The 19783-nt window shown below is 47.4% G+C and overlaps 1 non-coding gene across 1 annotated transcript; it reads left to right on the forward strand.

Annotated features, from left to right (window-relative positions):
* Positions 1-9522: 9522 nt before the first annotated feature.
* Positions 9523-9610, forward strand: LOC120962250 (small nucleolar RNA snoR118). Its single transcript, XR_005753092.1, has one exon. It is a non-coding gene; the product is annotated as a small nucleolar RNA snoR118 (small nucleolar RNA).
* Positions 9611-19783: the final 10173 nt, after the last annotated feature.

Here is a 19783-nt window from a genome sequence, read left to right on the forward strand (position 1 = left end):
CCCTCCTCCCCCAACACCTATATATATATATATGTGGGAGGGGGGTGCCTAGCACACCCAGAACAATTGCTTAGCCATGTGCGGCACCCCCTCCACCGTTTACACCCCTGGTCATATTTTCGTAGTGCTTCGGCGAAGCCCTGCGGACATAGCTTCACCATCACCGTCACCACGCCGGCGTGCTGCCGGAACTCATCCACTACCTCGCTGTCTTGCTGGATCAACAAGGCGGAGGATGTCATCAAGCTGAACGCTGCTGAACGCGGAGGTGTCGTACGTTCGGTACTTGATCGGTTGGAACGCAAAGAAGTTCGACTACATCAACTGTGTTGTCAAACGCTTCCGCTTACGGTCTACGAGGGTTCGTAGACACACTCTCCCCTATTGTTGCTATGCATCTCCTTGGATAGATCTTGCATGTGCGTAGAAATTTTTTTGTTTTCCATGCAACGTTTCCCAAAAGTGGCCTCTGAGCCAAGTCTATGCGTAGATGATATGCACGAGTAGAACACAAAGAGTTGTGGGCAGTGATAGTCATACTGCTTACCACTAACGAATTCGGTGGTATTGTGGGATGAAGCAGCCCGAACTAACCTTACATGTCCACGCACATGAGACGGTTCCACCGACTGACATGCAACTAGTTTTGCATAAAGGTGGCTGGCGGTTGTCTGTTTCTCCTACTTTAGTTGAATCAAATTTGACTATGGCTGGTTCTTGAAGAAGGTTAAAACAGCAAACTTGATGAACCACCGTTGTGGTTTTTGCGTAGTTAAGAACGGTTCTTGCTAGAAGCCCGTAGCAGCCACGTAAAAATTGCAACAACAAAGTAGAGGACGTCTAACTTGTTTGCAGGGCATGTTATGATATGATATGGTCAAGATATGATGTGATATATGTTGATGTATGAGATGACCATGTTTTGTAATATCAACAACCGGCAGGAGCCTTAGGGTTGTCTCTTTATTGTATGAAGTGCAAGCGCCATGTAATTGCTTTACTTTATCACTATGCATTAGCGATAGTTGTAGAAGCAATAGTTGGCGTGATGACCTCGACACAACGATGCTACGATGGAGATCAAGGTATCAAGCCGGTGACGATGGAGATCATGACGATGCTTTGGAGGTGGAGATCAAAAGCACAAGATGGTGATGGCCATATCGTGTCACATATTTTGATTGCATGTGATGTTTATCTTTTATGCATCTTATTTTGCTTAGAACGGCGATTGCATTATAAGATGATCCCTTCACTAAATTTCAAGATAAAAGTGTTCTCCCCGAGTATGCACCATTGCCAAAGTTCGTCGTTTCGAAGCACCACGTGATGATTGGGTGTGATAGACTCTACGTTCACATACAACGGGTGTAAGACAGTTTTGCACATGTAGAATACTTGGGTTAAACTTGACGAGCCTAGCATGTACAGACATGGTCTCGGAACACTAGAGACCGAATGGTCGAACGTGAGTCATATAGTAGATATGATCAACATAGAGATGTTCACCATTGATGACTACCCCATCTCACGTGATGATCGGACATGGGTTAGTTGATTTGGATCACGTATCACTTAGATGACTTGAGGGATGTTTATTTAAGTGGGAGTTCACTAGTAATTTGATTAATTGAACTTAATTTATCATGAACTTAGTCTTATAGTTTTGCATATCTATGTTGTAGATCAATGGCCTGAGCTACCGTTCCCCTGAATTTTAATGCGTTCCTAGAGAAAGCTAAGTTGAAAGATGATGGTAGCAACTACATGGACTGGGTCCTTAACTTGAGGATTATCCTCATTGCTGCACGGAAGAATTATGTCCTTGATGCACCGCTAGGTGAAAGGCCTACTGCAGGAGCTGGAGCTGATGTTATGAACATCTGGCAAGCTTGACCTCATGAATACTCAATAGTTCAGTGTGCCATGCTTTATGGCTTAGAACCGGGACTTCAAAGACGTTTTGAACGTCATGGAGCATATGAGATGTTCCAAGAGTTGAGGTTAATATTTCAAGCAAATGCCCGGGTTGAGAGATATGAAGTCTCCAACAAGTTCTATAGCTGCAAGATAGAGGACAATAGTTCTGTCAGTGAACACATACTCAAAATGTCTGGGTATCATAACCACTTGACTCAACTGGGAGTTGAACTTCCAGTTGATAGTGTTATTGACAGAGTTCTTCAATCACTGCCACCAAGCTACAAAGGCTTCGTGATGAACCATAATATGCAAGGGATGAATAAAACGATTCCTGAGCTCTTCGCAATGCTTAAGGCCGCAGAGGTAGAAATCAAGAAGGACCATCAAGTGTTGATGGTTAACAAGACCACTAGTTTCAAGAAAAATGGCAAGGGAAATAAAGGTAACTTCAAGAAGAATGGCAAGCAAGTTGCCACTCCCGGGAAGAAACCCAAAGCTGGACCCAAGCCAGAAACTGAGTGCTTCTACTGCAAAGGGATTGGTCACTAGAAGCGGAACTGCCCAAAATACTTGGCGGATAAAAAGGATGGTAAAGTGAACAAAGGTATATTTGATATGAATGTTATTGATGTGTACCTTACTAATACTCGTAGCAGCGCCTGGGTATTTGATACTGGTTCAGTTGCTCATATTTGTAACTCGAAATAGGAGCTGCAGAATAAACAAGATTAGTTAAGGACGAGGTGACGATGCGCGTCGGGAATGGTTCCAAGGTTGATGTGATCGCGGTCGGCACGCTACCTCTACATCTACCTTCGGGATTAGTTTTAGACCTGAATAATTGTTATTTGGTGCCAGCGTTGAGCATGAACATTATATCTAGATCTTGTTTATTGCGAGACGGTTATTCATTTAAATCAAAGAATAATGGTTGTTCTATTTATACGAGTAATATCTTTTATGGTCATGCGCACCCTTGATGAGTGGTCTATTCTTGTTGAATCTTGATCGTAGTGATACACATATTCATAATATTGATGCCAAAAGATGCAAAATTGATAATGATAGTGCAACATACTTGTGGCACTGCCATTTAGGTCATATTGGTGTAAAACGCATGAAGAAACTCCATTCGGATGGACTTTTGGAATCACTTGATTATGGATCATTTGATACTTGCGAACCATGCCAGATGGGCAAGATGACTACAACTCCGTTCCGCTGAACAATGGAGCGAGCTAATGACTTACTGGGAATAATACATACCGATGTATGCGGTTCAATGAGTGTTGAGGCACGCGGCGGGTATCGTTATTTTCTAACCTTCACACATGATTTGAGTAGGTATGGGTATATCTACTTGATGAAACACAAGTCTGAAACATTTGAAAAGTTCAAAGAATTTCAGAGTGAAGTGGAGAATCATCGTAACAAGAAAATAAAGTTTCTACGATCTGATCGCGGAGGCGAATATTTGAGTTACGAGTTTGGCCTTCATTTAAAACAATGTGGAATTGTTTTACAACTCACGCCACCTGGAACACCACAGCGTAATGGTGTGTCCGAAAGGTCGTAAGCGTACTTTATTAGATATGGTGTGATCCATGATATCTCTTACCGATTTACCACTATCGTTTTGGGGTTATGCATTAGAGACAGCCGCATTCACGTTAAATAGGGCACCATCTAAATCCGTTGAGACGACACCGTATGAACTATGATTTGGCAAGAAACCTAAGTTGTTGTTTCTTAAAGTTTGGGTTGCGACACTTATGTCAAAAGGCTTCAGCCTGATAAGCTCGAACCCAAATCGGAGAAGTGTGTCTTCATAGGATACCCTAAGGAAACAATTGGGTACACCTTCTACCACAGATTCGAAGGCAAGATCTTTGTTGCCAAGAATGGAACATTTCTAGAGAAGGAGTTTCTCTCGAAAGAAGTGAGTGGGAGGAAAGTAGAACTTGATGAGGTAATCATACCTTCTATCAATTTGGAAAGTAGCACATCAGAGAAATCCGTTCCCGTGATTCCTACACCAACTAGAGAGGAAGCTAATGATGATGATCATGAAACTTCAGATCAAGTTACTACTGGACCTCGTAGGTCGAACAGAGCACATTCCGCACCAGAGCGGTACGGTAATCCTGTTCTGGAAGTCATGTTATTAGACCAAGGCGAACCTACGAATTATGAAGAAGCGATGATGAGCCCAGATTCCGATAAATGGCTTGAGGCCATGAAATCCAAGATAGGATCCATGTATGAGAACAAAGTGTGGACTTTGGTGGACTTGCCCGATGATCGGCAAGCCATTGAGAATAAATGGATCTTAAGAAGAAGACTGACGCTGATGGTAATGTTACTATCTACAAATCTCGACTTGTCGCGAAAGGTTTTCGACAAGTTAAAGGAGTTGACTATGATGAGACTTTCGCACCCATAGCGATGCTTAAGTCTGTCTGAATCATGTTAGCAATTGCCGCATTTTATAATTATGAAATCTGGTAAATGGATATCAAAACTGCATTCCTTAATGGAATTCTTAAAGAAGAGTTGTATATGATGCAACCGGAAGGTTTTGTCGATCCTAAAGGTGCTAACAAAGTGTGCAAGCTCCAACGATCCATCTATGGACAGGTGCAAGCATCTCAGAGTTGGAATATACGCTTTGATGAGGTGATCAGAGCATATGGTTTTATACAGACTTATGGTGAAGCCTGTATTTACCAGAAAGTGAGTGGGAGCTCTGTAGCATTTCTGATATTATATGTGGATGACATATTGTTGATCGGAAATGATATAGAATTTCTGGATAGCATAAAAGGATACTTGAATAAGGATTTTTCAATGAAAGACCTCGTTGGAGCTGCTTATATATTGGGCATCAAGATCTATAGAGATAGATCGAGACGCTTAATAGGACTTTCACAAAACACATACCTTGATAAAGTTTTGAAAAAGTTCAAAATGGATCACTCAAAGAAAGGGTTCTTGCCTGTGTTACAAGGTGTAAAGTTGAGTCAGACTCAAAGCCCGACCACTGCAGAAGATAGAGAGAAAATGAAAGTCATTCCCTATGCCTCTGCCATAGGTTCTATCATGTATGCTATGCCATGTACCAGACCTGATGTGTGTGTTGCCATAAGTTTGGCAGGGAGGTACCAAAGTAATCTAGGAGTGGATCACTGGACAGCGGTCAAGAACATCTTGAAGTACCTGAAAAGGACCAAGGATATGTTTCTCGTTTATGGAGGTGGCGAAGAGCTCGTCGTAAATGGTTACGTTGATGCTAGCTTCGACACTAATCCAGATGACTCTAAGTCACAAACCGGATATGTTTTTATATTGAATGGTGGAGCTGTCAGTTGGTGCAGTTCCAGGCAGAGCGTCGTGGCGGGATCTACCTGTGAAGCGGAGGACATAGCTTCTTCAGAAGCAGCACATGAAGGAGTCTGGATGAAGGAGTTCATATCCGATCTGGGTGTAATACCCAGTGCATCGGGTCTAATGAAAATCTTTTGTGACAACATTGGAGCAATTGCCTTGGCGAAGGAATCCAGGTTTCACAAGAGAACCAAACACATCAAGAGACGCTTCAACTCATTCGTGAAAAGGTCAAGGATGGAGACATAGAAGTTTGCAAAATACATATGGATCTAAATGTAGCAGACCCGTTGACTAAGCCTCTTCCACGAGCAAAACATGATCAACACCAAGACTCCATGGGTGTTAGATTCATTACAATGTAATCTAGATTATTAACTCTAGTGCAAGTGGGAGACTGGAGGAATATGCCCTAGAGGCCATAATAAAGTTTTTATTTTATATTTCTTTATTGATGATAAAGGTTTATTATTCATGCTAGAATTGTATTGATAGAAAACTTAAATACATGTGCTAATACATAAACAAATACCGTGTCCCTAGTAAGCCTCTACTAGACTAGCTCGTTGATCAAAGATGGTTAAGGTTTCCTAACCATAGACATGTGTTGTCATTTGATAACAGGATCACATCATTAGGAGAATGATGTGATGGACAAGACCCATCCGCTAGCTTAGCATATTGATCGTTCAGTTTATTACTATTGCTTTCTCAATGTCAACTACATATTCCTTCGACTATGATATTATGCAACTCCCGAATACCGGAGGAATACCTTGTGAATATGTAACGATATTGAACTAGGTATGAAGATACCCACGATCGAATCTCGGGCAAGTAACATACCGATGGACAAAGGGAATTATGTATGTTGTCATAAGGTTCAACCGATAAAGATCTTCGTAGAATATGTAGGAGCCAATATGGGCATCTAGGTTCCCCTATTGGTTATTGACCGGAGAGGTGTCTCGGTCATGTGTACATAGTTCTCGAACCCGTAGGGTCCGCACACTTAACGTTCGTTGACGATATAGTGTTATATGAGTTATATGATTTGGTGACTGAATGTTGTTTGGAGTCCCAGATGAGATCACGGACATGATGAGGAGTCTCGAAATGGTCGAGAGGTAAAGATTGATATATAGGACGATGGTATTCGGACACCTGAAGAGTTTCGGGATGCACCGGGTAGTCATCGGGTCACCGGAAGGGGTTCCAGGCACCCCCGGTAGGTGTATGGGCCAAGGGGGGAACAGACCAGCCCACAGGGGGCTGGTGCGCCCCTCTCCCTGGCCGGCCGGCCCTAGGGAAGGAAAGGGGGGAGGGCTAGCCCCTCCTGCCTTCCCCTTCTCATGGGAGAAAGGAAAGGGGGGCTCCCTCCCCTGCCTTTCCCCCGCACCTAAACATGGCAGGGGGCGCCTCCTGGCTACTCCCTCTTCCCCCCCCCCCACCTATATATATGTGTGAGGGGGTGCCTAGCACACCTAGAACAATTGCTTAGCCGTGTGCGGTGCCCCCCTGCACCGTTTACACCCAGGTCATATTTTCGTAGTGCTTAGGCGAAGCCCTGCGGAGATAGCTTCACCATCATCGTCACCACGTCATCGTGCTGCCGGAACTCATCCACTACCTTGCTGTCTTGCTGGATCAAGAAGGCGGAGGACGTCATCGAGCTGAACGTGTGCTGAGCGCTGAGGTGTCGTACATTCGGTACTCGATCGGTTGGAATGCAAAGTTCGACTACATCAACCGCGTTGTCAAACGCTTCCGCTTACGGTCTATGAGGGTACGTAGACACACTCTCCCCTATCGTTGCTATGCATCTCCATGGATAGATCTTGCGTGTGCATAGAAATTTTTTTGTTTTCCATGCAACATTTCCCAATAGGATTACCACTGTCTCTATCCAAACCCGAGCAAGGATTTTGTGCCCATTTTGCAAAGAGTGGAGAGAAGATTGACTGGTTGCTCAAATATGCTACCATATGGAGAGAAACTAGTGCTAGTAAAATCATTTTTTTCAAGTCTCCCAACCTTCTTCATGAGCTCACTCTCTCTCCCTATTGGAGTGGTTTCTTGGCTCAATACATATCTCAGGCATTGGTTTTGGAGAAAATATGGGATGGGAGGTAGGGGAACTCTTTAATTGTCTGGGACAAAGTCTGTCTTTCTAAAGAGCAAAGAGGTTTGGGGTTCTGGATCTTGCAACTCATAACAAGTGTTTGTTGATGAAGCACCTTCATAAAATTTTCAATTCTGAAGATTTGCCCTGGATTAAATTAATTCGGGAAACATACTTTGAAGGTAAGTCACTCTCTAATAGATATGTGGGCTCTTGTTGGTGGAAAAGCATATCCAAACTCATAGCAGGATTTAAAGCAGTGACCAAATGCACTATAGGGAAAGCCAACACCATCATACTATGGCAAGACAGATGGAGTGATGATCTTTTGAAGGATAAATTTCCTAAGTTATATTCTTTTGCTTTGCTTACTAGTTTCTCCATCAAAGAGGTGAAAGAAAATACTGCCCTAGACCATCTGAACAATTTTAGCAATTTCGGACTATTGTGCTTAATATTCAATTAAATGATCGGCCTGCAAGCGGCTATACCCCTGGAGCATCAATAGGTTCTCGTCAATCAGAATGTATAAAATCTTAAGGTAGCAACCAGAGGCTCGTCAGATTTTTTTAAGAGATGTGGAAAAGTGATGTCATGCCCAAATACAAAATCTTCTTCTGGTTGATTCTCCGTCATAGAGTCAACACAAGAAGCCTCTTGCATAGGACAGATATTCATCTACCTTCCTATAATTTTGCCCTTTGTACTGATGAACATCATCATGATGGGTGTGGCACTACTGGAATCAGGATCTTTGCCGTCAGCCAGCTCTTTGTCGTCTGCTAGCTGATGGCAAAGAAGGTATTTGCCGTCAGCATACACAAAGCTGACGGCAAAGAAAGAGCGGACAGCAAAGAGCGTGTTTGCCGTCAGCCAGCTCTTTGCCGTCTGCTAGCAGACGGCATAGAGGCTTTGTCGTCTACTAGCGGACGGCAAAGCGGGAGGGTGGCCCACTAGTGAGAACCACCTAACGGCCACTTTCTTTATCGTTTGCTAGCTGACGGCAAAGCTTCTTTGCCGTCCGCGAGCAGACGGCAAAGAAAGTGGCAACCTAACGGTTGTCCCCCCCCCCGGCCCCACCCCACTAGCTATGCTCTTTGTTGTCTACTAGCAGACGGCAAAGAAATTAAACCTAACTAAAAAAATGGTCGGCCCCGCGCCCCACCCCTCTCTCTCTCTCTCCCTCACCTCACCGGCGCCACCCCGACCCCCACCGGCCCACGCCCCCGACCCCCCGCTACCCCGACGTCCTCGCCGCCCGCGCCACCCCGACGCCCATGCCGCCCCGACGCCCCCGCCGCCCCGACCCCCCGCTGCCCCGACGCCCTCGCCGCCCGCGCCACCCCGACGCCCTCGACGCCCGCGCCACCCCGATGCCCTCGCTGCCCACACCACCCCGACGCCCCCGCCGCCCCCGCCGGCCCGGTGCCCTGCCACCTCGACAACCAGGCGCCCAGTTGTCCCGACGCCCTAGCCGCCCCAACACCCCACCGCCCCGGTGCCCCGCCGACCCACTTCGGTGAGCTCCCCCCCTGTTTTTTTCTACTGCTAGTAATTAGGTTAGTTAGTACTGTTAGTTTCTGTTTTTTTCTACTGCTACTAATTAGGTTAGTTAGGTTAGTTTGATTTTCTAGGTTAGTTTGATTTTCCAGGTTAGTTAGGTTAGTTATCTTTAGACTAGGTTAGTGCCCTTCCTCTCATGTCTTCTTTTGTCATATTTTGTTTTCTATAGTAATTTAAGTTCTGTTTTGTTGACCTGTTTGTTTGAGTTTGTGTTTCTGTTTGTCCGGTGATGAAAAACCTATTAATCATACCATCTTTAGCGACTGATTGGTCACTGTGCGCCCATGCTGTAATTTTGGAGACTGAATTTTATGGCGAAATGTTAATCGGGCTAGAATTTTTCAAATGGGCTATCCTTTTGGTGGATCTTGAGTTGCTTACTGCTACTTGTTTGATCATAAGCATAATCCCTGAGGGCTACTGATTTGATCTTCTGTTGTTCATGGTCCACTGATTTTATTTCCATTGTTCGTTGATTCTCTTCCTTCAAATTTGCTTGGCTATTGTTTGGTTGTATATGTCCTGATGTCATGGATGATGATACGCACTAGGCTCCGAGCAGCGAACATATCTGCAGTCTGATGGAGATGCATTTGCCTAGAAAGCATTGTCTGACGGCTCAACCATTTGTTATGAAACTCTTCAAATATTCTTATTTGAACTCAGGAATCTGTGTAACGTTTCTGGTTGATTTTTCTTTCCTAATTGGAGATTGTTGTCTATGGATCCCGGTGATGATTTGTGATGTTAAAAAGTAGTGGGCTGATCCATACATTGATGAGATCTATATTATCACTCTGAGTGATCTGTCCGACAACATATCCAACTTTTTTTATAACTGCGTTTTTTTGGTGATATATCTGTTATCTGGACACAAATGTTCATAAATTGTTTATTTGCTTGATCTTTGTTGTTAATTTTTGGTTTAAAATCTTTCTCTATGAAGAGAGTACAAGCAGATCTTTGTTGTTATCTGGACACTTTTGCTTTGATCTTTAGACTACGTTAGTTAGGTTAGTTAGGTTAACTAGTTTGTAGGTTAGTTAGGTTAGTTCTGTTAACCAGTTCTATTTTTAGTTTTACTAATTACTACTCCTAGAAAACAACCATGTAAATGATTAGGATTAGGATGCATATGCATCCCTTTTCTTTTGTTTCTTGAAAATCAGAAAAGAAAAAGAAAAGGCAAGTTTAGTCATCATTTGTCAATTAGTTGGCTAATGGTTTCTAGAATTATTTGACCATGGGCATGGACAGGTAGCAACTAGGAAAGGTAGAATTTTGCATAAAGTGGAGGTGGTGATTAAACCCATAAAAGTGAGACATTTTTTACAAATATGGCATTTTTTACATCCAAGAATTTTCTTGGAATTTGTAGAGAATATTTCCTATGTAAATATTCCAAAAGCTTGAAATATCAGAACAGGGTTTTTGATGGATTTGACCAATATTTTGAACATGACCGTGTGTTGAAACTCTTATATATGCACAATATATGTCCAATGAGCTTCCCTAAATTTTCTCAAATATTTTGGAAACACTAAAATAATTTTAACCTATTAAAGACCATTGCTGGCCTTAAGAAAAAGTGTTTAATTAGTTAGTTAGTTATTTTTTAGGTTAATTACTTAGTTAGTTAGTTAATTAGTTAGTTAAATTTTTTAGGTGTTGTTTTCACTCACCAAATTTTTTATTATGTTTATGTTGTACTAATTTTGTTTACTCTTTGTCATTGCAGGTGTTGGCAGATGGTGGGTGCGGGTCGAGAGCGCTTCGAGCCTCATTCTTCCTCGACGCGTGCTGGGGAGGGTGCTGTTATTCCACCCTAGTGCCTTCGGAGAGCGCTGGTAGACAGCATGCAGACACCGGCGGGCGCTTCTTCTTCGGCCGGGAGAGGTCGGGGGAAGACGAAGAGTGGTGCAGCTAGAGGTGGACGTGGTGGCGGAAGAGATAGGAAGGCCGCTGTGCCTGCCTCGCCGCCACCCCCAGCTGATTCTTCGGACCACCGGAGTGCTCCTTGTCAGGTGGACCCATCAGACTTGGAGCCGTCTCGGACTCCGGTCCACGAGCCTCGGGTCGCCGAGCCTTCGTCCCACGAGACTCGGGCCCCAGAGTCTTCGTCCCACTTGACTCCGGAGACTAGTGGCAATGCTGATGGCGAGGAGACCTAGTCTCACGGTAGTTTTAGAGAGGGCGAGTTGGCTGAGCAGGGCAAGAAGGTCTACCAGCGTGGTGGTACGAAGCTCCCGGCCGTGCCGGCGACCCGCGATCAGAGGTGGTTGATTCAGCCTAACGAGGAGAAGTAAGTGATGAAGCTATGTACCTAGGGTAGGGTCATAGGCCTGACCTAGATACCCTCCCCAAGGACATCACCCTAAAACCAGAAGCATTCGGAGAGGAGTCACCATCCACTCGACCATGAAGCATTCCACTCGGAAGATTCGAAGTCACTCGACCATGGGACTGACACTCGACCGCCAGAAGATCTAAAGCCACTCTGCACTGCAACGGTCGGACATTACATCATAGCTTTAATGGTCATTATGTCTCTTTATTACTAGTGTTACCAGTAACGCCCCCCTCTTGATGTACCTTAAATCCCTTGTAACGTGGGTTGGCTGGGGTCCTGGCGCACTCTATATAAGCCACCCCCCTCCACATGCACAAGGGTTCGCACCCCTGTAAACACACACATACATAATCCAGTCGACCGCCTCCGGGCTCCGAGACGTAGGGCTGTTACTTCTTCCGAGAAGGGCCTGAACTCGTAAAACTCGTGTGTACAACTTCGCCATAGCTAGGATCTTGCCTCTCCATACTTACCCCCTATTCTACTGTCAGTCTTAGTACCACGGCAGTTGGCGCCCACCGTGGGGCAGGTGTCTTAGCGACTTGTTGGAGAAGTTGCGATTTTTCCGATTCCCATCATCATGGTTTCCGGTGGAGGATTGGCTGAGGGCCGCGAGATCCGTCTCGGCGCGCTCGTGTTCATCGCCGACGACTCCGCTTGGCTCCAAGAGGCTCCACTCGACGACGAGGCGCTCCCCGTCCGCGGGGCCACGCACTTTCGCGCGTGCGTCCGCGGCGTCCTTCTTCGGCAGTCGTCGACCCAGTATTGGTCGGCTCCTATAGCGTCTTCACTCCCCGCTGTTCGCCGGCACAAGTGTTCCGGTCGGTCGCGGCTCCAGCGGTGGGTGAGCCACGCGGTGGCTCGCCAGTCGGCCACCCCACAAGTTGCGGCAATCGAGCCCGACGAAACTCTCTACGGCCTATTCGACCTGTCGACTGGCTCCGTCGAGACGGCATCCGAGTGCCACAGCAGTGACCCCGCGGCGGAAGTCCTGGTGGTCAATGGACCGTGCAGTCCTCCTGGCTTCCCCGCGACGACGGTGGCGATGGCGGAGGCGATCCGTCGCGCGTCCACGAGGAGTACCGCCCCGAGCCCCACTCTTCGTAGCAGAGGGAAGAGCTTCGCCGCCGTAACATGGATGCACTTCACACTCCTATCGTTGGAGAAACCCCCGAGGCCCAGGCCTTGGAGGAGGCGCGCCTGGCCAACTTGGCTGAGCGCACTCGACTGGAGAACCTCCAGCACGCACTCGACGAGCGTGCTCGGCAGCGGATTCCTGAGTCCACTCGACGACAGCTTTTTCCGCCTCCAACTAAGGTATATCGAACTCCGATTCAGAATTTCACAGCTGCAGCCTGAATAGCAGAGTCAATTCAGCCTTCCCAGTCAGAAGCTGGCAGAGGTTTGATGCAGATCCGGGCTTTACTCCGGGCAGCGGGAGAGCAGAACACAGCAGTGTCTCAGTCGTGGAATAGAATTCATAGCAGATCCGTGGTGGCAGACACAGTTCAGTCAGCTCACAGCCCAAGATCGCCTCCGAGGCGTGAGGGACATGGAGATCAGCGAGAACAGTACAGAAACCATGAGCAGTATGATCACCAACTCGACCACGATGATCGTCGTCGAGTGCCCACGCCTCCCCCAAGGAGTGGGTCATACGTGCCTCGGCAACACGATGACAGACGCCCTCACAGTGGTGGGCGAAGGATTCCAGTCGACCCCCGGGAGCCGGGCTTTGATGCGAGATCTATTCTCGTTCAAGGTTTGGTTGACAGGAACAGGGCACACAGAGAAGGCCATGACAGAGATTACCCGACTGGCAGCAGAGTGCATGTTTCAGGTCCCGAGTGTTTCAGCAGAGCCATCAGGGCTGCAGTGATTCCTCCCAACTTCAGGTTGGCGACTGGAGTCAGCAAGTTCACTGGTGACTCCAAGCCTGACACTTGGCTTGAGGACTACCGAGTGGCTATTCAGATTGGTGGCGGCAATGATGAAGTGGCCATGAAGCACCTTCCTCTGATGTTGGAGGGCTCGGCCAGAGCGTGGTTGAATCAGTTAGCACCTGACAGCATATATAGTTGGGAGGAACTCGCCCGAGTGTTTGTTAGGACCTTTGAAGGTACATGCAAACGACCAGCAGGGTTAACAGAGTTGCAGTCCTGTGTGTAGAAACCGAATGAAACCTTGAGAGATTATATCCAGAGATGGATCACGTTGCACCACACAGTGGAGAATGTGTCAGATCACCAAGCAGTTTGTGCCTTCAAGGAAGGCGTCAAGTATCGAGAATTGAACCTGAAGTTCGTTCGGACTGGAGATATGTCTCTAAGTCGGATGATGGAGATTGCCACCAAGTATGCTAATGGTGAAGAGGAGGATCGACTCAAGAGTGGCAAGCACAAAACAGTTGCCCAAGAAACCGGAGGAGGGAATTTCAGTCGGAAGCAAAAGCGCAAAGCCGAGCCAGCTGCTCCTGGCGAAGCCTTGGCCGTGACTCGAAGAAAGTTCAAGGGGAAGCCCAAAGGGCCATGGAACCCTAAGAAAGTGAAAGATCAAGATGGAAATGATGTGTTGGATTTACCCTGTCACATTCATATCAAGAAAGATGAGGAGGGTAATCTGATTACCCTAAACACACCACTCGACAGTGCCGGCTCCTGATTCAACAGTTCTAAGAGAAACAGCCCAAGGAGAAGGAAAAGGAGTCGGACAAGGGTGAGGATAAAGAGGAAGATGATGATGGTTTTCCCAACGTCAATTCCACTCTGATGATTTTTGCTGATGTAGAAAGCAAAAGTCGATTGAAAGTTATAAACAGAGAGGTGAACATGGTTGCTCCGGCAACACCAAGTTACTTGAAGTGGTCCCAGACTGCCATCACATTCGACCAGTCTGACCATCCAGCTCGTATAGCCACCCCTGGGAGGCAAGCGCTGGTGGTCGACCCAGTTGTTGAAGGCACTCGACTGACTAAAGTGCTGATGGATGGTGGGAGTGGCCTGAATATCTTGTATGCTGAAACCCTGAAGCGGATGGGCATTCCGATGTCCAAGCTCAGTGAAAGCAACATGAGTTTTCATGGCGTCATACCTGGCAAGAAGGCTGAATCACTCGGCCAGATCGCCCTCGATGTGGTTTTCGGTGATTCCAAGAATTACCGCAAGGAAAAGTTGACGTTTGAAGTCGTGGATTTCCAAAGTGCTTATCATGCTATTCTGGGTAGGCCTGCTTATGCACGTTTTATGGCTCGACCATGTTACGTGTACCTCAAATTAAAGATGCCTGGTCCCAGAGGAGTGATCACTATCACTGGCAATCGGCAAAAGGAAGAAGAGTGCTTCCAGAAGGGCTCAAAGATCGCTGATGCAAAAATGGCAGTAGTAGAATTGCAAGAGTATCAGAAAAATGCAGATCCGAGTGATTTGCTATGAGCCAAGAAGCCTGCCACAGACTCTGCATTTCAGTCGTCCCGTGAAACGAAGCCGATTCACATTCACCCGACCGATCCGAATGCTGCTCCGACTCACACCTCAACAACGCTCAACGGCAAATAGGAAGAAGCGCTCATCCAGTTCCTCCGTGAGAACTGGGACATCTTTGCATGGAAACCTTCTGACATGCCGGGTGTACCCAGGGGACTGGCTGAGCATCGTTTGCGAGTCGACCCGAAGGTAAAACCAGTCAAGGAACATCTTCGACGGTCCGCCGTACAGAAGAGGAAAGCAATTGGTGAGGAGGTAGCTCGGCTCCTGGCAGCTGAGTTCATCCGAGAAATTTACCACTCCGAGTGGCTCGCCAATGTTGTCATGGTCCCCAAGAAGGACGATTCACTTCGCATGTGCATTGACTTCAAGCATATCAATCGGGCCTACCCGAAAGATCATTTTCCTCTCCCCCGCATTGACCAAATCATCGACTCAACTGTGGGGTGTGAGCGATTGTCTTTTCTAGACGCCTATTCCGGGTATCATCAGATCCGACTGTATGGACCCGATGAGATAAAAATAGCTTTCATCACCCCATTCGGGTGCTTCTGTTATGTCACCATGCCATTCGGCCTGAAGAATGCCGGAGCCACATTCATGAGGATGATTCAAAAGTGTTTGCTCACTCAAATCAGTCGGAATGTGGAAGCATACATGGATGACATTGTGGTCAAGTCGCGTAAGGGTTCCGACCTGCTGGCTGACCTTGCTGAAACTTTTGCCAACCTCAGAAGGTATGATATCAAGCTTAATCCATCAAAGTGCACATTCGGAGTTCCTGGCGGAAAATTACTCAGTTTCCTCGTTTCCGAACGAGGGATCGACGCTAACCCAGAGAAAGTTGGTGCCATACTCCGGATAAAACGCCCTGTGCGTGTGCACGATGTCCAGAAGCTTACTGGTTGTTTGGCCGCCTTAAGTCGATTCATTTCTTGCCTCGGCGAAAAGGCATTGCCTATTTACCGACTAATGAAGAAGTCTGATAAGTTCGAGTGGACTCCTGAAGCTGATGCAGCGTTTGTAGAGCTCAAAGCCTTGCTTTCCACCCAGCCGGTGCTTGCTGCCCCAATCAGCAAAGAGCCTTTACTTCTTTACATTGCAGCCACTGGAAAAGTTGTCAGTACAGTACTTACGGTCGAGCGGGAAGAAGAAGGAAAAGCTTATAAAGTTCAGCGCCCAGTATATTATGTTTCTGAAGTTCTGACTCCATCCAAGCAAAGATATCCACATTATCAGAAGCTTGTTTATGGGATTTATATGACCACGAAGAAGGTTGCACACTATTTCTCTGGCCACTCCATTACAGTTGTCAGCGACGCTCCATTATCAGAGATTCTGAACAACAGAGATGCAACTGGTCGAGAGGCAAAGTGGGCGATTGAACTCCTACCCTTGGATATCAAGTTTGAGGCAAAGAAAGCTATCAAGTCCCAAGCAATAGCAGATTTCCTCGCCGAGTGGATCGAACAGCAATTGCCGACTCAAGTCCACTCGGAGCACTGGACCATGTTCTTTGATGGCTCCAAAATGCTGAATGGTTCCGGTGCTGGGGTGGTACTGGTATCCCCCCGAGGAGACAAGCTCAGATATGTTCTCCATATTCACTTTGATTCCTCCAATAACAAAGCTGAATATGAAGCACTCTTATATGGGTTACGTATGGCCATTTCACTCGGCATCCGTCGCCTCATGGTCTACGGCGACTCAGATTTGGTAGTCAATCAAGTGATGAAGGAGTGGGACGTCAGAAGCCTAGCTATGACTGGTTACTGTAATGCAGTGAGGAAGTTGGAAAAGAAGTTTGAGGGGTTAGAGCTCCATCATATACCCCGACTGAAAAATCAAGCAGCCGATGATTTGGCGAAGATAGGTTCCAAGAGGGAAGCCATTCCCAGCAATGTGTTTTTGGAACACATTCATACACCTTCAGTTCAAGAAGATCCTTTCACTGAAGAGCCCCCGCAGCCTAAGAGTGCCACAGATCCGACTGAAGTCGAAGTCCCAGCCGTGGTCGACTTGATCATGGAGGTTTTGGTCATAACTCCCGACTGGACAGTGCCATACATTGCGTATATCCTTAGGAAGGAACTCCCAGAGGATGAAGAGGAGGCCCGACAGATCGTCCGTCGATCCAAAGCCTTTACTGTGATAAGAGGACAGCTGTTCAGAGAAAGTGTGACTGGAGTCAACCAGAAATGCATAACACCAGAAGAAGGTCGAGTGATCCTCAACGACATCCACTCGGGGACCTGTGGCCACCATGCGTCCTCTCGGACCATTGTGGCCAAAGCATACCGAGCTGGATTTTATTGGCCACGAGCAAATGAAATGGCGAAAGATATAGTCGACAAATGTGAAGGCTGCCAGTTTTACTCCAACATGTCCCACAAGCCTGCATCAGCCCTGAAGACCATTCCACTCGTCTAGCCCTTTGTTGTTTGGGGGTTAGATATGGTTGGACCCTGAGGACTGGTAGGAGCGGCTTCACTCATGTGCTTGTAGTAGTCGACAAGTTTACCAAATGGATTGAAGCCAAGCCTATCAAGAATCTTGAAGCCAGTATTGCCGTCAGCTTCATCAGAGAGTTGACATTCAGATATGGGGTTCCGCACAGCATCATCACTGACAACGGGTCGAACTTCGATTCTGATGAGTTCAGAGCCTTCTGTGCTTCCCAAGGCACTCGAGTCGACTATGCTTCAGTCGCCCACCCCCAATCGAATGGACAAGCGGAAAGAGCAAATGGCTTGATTCTCAAAGGACTGAAACCCCGATTGATGCGTGATCTCAAGCACGCAGCAGGCGCCCGGGTCGATGAACTTCCATCAGTTCTTTGGGGATTGAGGACAACTCCCAATCGGTCGACTGGCCAAACTCCATTCTTCTTGGTCTATGGAGCTGAAGCTGTTCTACCGAGTGACTTGCTTCACAATGCACCCCGAGTCGAGCTTTTCTCTGAAGATGAAGCAGAACAGGCCCGGCAAGACGCAGTTGATCTCCTAGAAGAGGAAAGAGAGATGGCCTTAATCCGGTCGACCATTTATCAGCAAGACTTGCGTTGATTCCACGCCAGAAACGTGAGAGGTCGAGCGTTTCAAGAGGGAGACTTGGTTCTTCGAGTGGATCAGCAGAAACCACACAAGCTCGCCCCTGCTTGGCAAGGTCCCTTCATCGTCACCAGAGTGCTCCACAATGGGGCGTATCATCTTTACAATGTCGAACATCAGAAAGACGAGCCACGGGCTTGGAATGCGGAGCTGCTCCGCCCCTTTTATACTTAAGCGCTCATTCTATTGAGTTGTAATAAGAAACACCTTTGTAGTTTGTTTATTAGAGACAAGAGTTTTACAGTCTTCTAAAAATGATTGTCGCTGCTTATACTTGTGTCTGAAATCCCCCAGCGGGTGACTTAGCCACGAATCTGTTTCGCCTAAGTTTATAAAATCCTACCGAGTGGTGAGCAAGCCTCTCACTCAGGGGCTTAGCTGCGAATCCGTTTCGCCTAAGTTTGAAAAATCCTACCGAGTGGTGAGCAAGCCTCTCACTCGGGGGCTTAGATGAGAATCCGTTTCGCCTAAGTTTGAAAAATCCTACCGAGTGGTGAGCAAGCCTCTCACTCAGGGGCTTAGCTGCGAATCCGTTTCGCCTAAGTTCGAAAAATCCTACCGAGTGGTGAGCAAGCCTCTCACTCGGGGGCTTAGCTGCGAATCCGTTTCGCCTAAGTTTGAAAAATCCTACCGAGTGGTGAGCAACCCTCCCACTCGGGGGCTTAGCTGCAGTCCAGTACTCGCCTAAGTTTGAAGAATCCTACCGAGTGGTGAGCAAGCCTCTCACTCGGGGGCTTAGCTGCGAATCCGTTTCACCTAAGTTCGAAAAATCCTACCGAGTGGTGAGCAAGCCTCTCACTCGGGGGCTTAGCTGCGAATCCGTTTCGCCTAAGTTTGAAAAATCCTACCGAGTGGTGAGCAAGCCTCTCACTCGGGGGCTTAGCTGCGAATCCGTTTCGCCTAAGTTTGAAAAATCCTACCGAGTGGTGAGCAAGCCTCTCACTCGGGGGCTTAGCTGCAGTCCAGTACTCGCCTAAGTTTGAAAAATCCTACCGAGTGGTGAGCAACCCTCCCACTTGGGGGCTTAGCTGCAGTCCAGTACTCGCCTAAGTTTGAAAAATCCTACCGAGTGGTGAGAAAGCCTCTCACTCGGGGGCTTAGCTGCAGTCCAGTACTCGCCTAAGTTTGAAAAATCCTACCGAGTGGTGAGCAACCCTCCCACTCGGGGGCTTAGCTGCAGTCCAGTACTCGCCTAAGTTTGAAAAATCCTACCGAGTGGTGAGCAACCCTCCCACTCGGGGGCTTAGCTGCAGTCCAGTACTCGCCTAAGTTTGAAAATCCTACCGAGTGGTGAGCAAGCCTCTCACTCAGGGGCTTAGCAGCAGTCCAGTACTTGCCTAAGCTCGAAACACATCCCTATCCGCAAGGACGACGAGGTGCAGGTCGACTGCAACCTTCTCCTTCGGAGCTACGCTACAAGTACAACGTGCGCTTCATCCCTATCCGCAAGGACGACGAGGTGCAGGTCGACTGCAACCTTCTCCTTCAGAGCTGCGCCACAAGTATAACATGCGCTCCATCCTCATCCGCAAGGACGACGAGGTGCAGGTCGACTGCAACCTTCTCCTTTGGAGCTGCGCCACAAGTACAATGTGTGCTTCATCCCTATCCGCAAGGACGACGAGGTGCAGGTCGACTGCGACCTTCTCCTTCAGAGCTGCGCCACAAGTACAACGTGCGCTTCATCCCTATCCGCAAGGACGACGAGGTGCAGGTCGACTGCAACCTTCTCCTTCGGGGCTGCGCCACAAGTATAACGTGCGCTCCATCCTCATCCGCAAGGACGACGAGGTGTGGGTTGACTGGAACCTCTTCCCCAGAGCTGCATCTCAAGTACAAAAAAATATTC

The sequence above is a fragment of the Aegilops tauschii genome, chromosome 3 (assembly GCF_002575655.3).
Source record: "Aegilops tauschii subsp. strangulata cultivar AL8/78 chromosome 3, Aet v6.0, whole genome shotgun sequence".
Lineage (NCBI taxonomy): Eukaryota > Viridiplantae > Streptophyta > Magnoliopsida > Poales > Poaceae > Aegilops > Aegilops tauschii.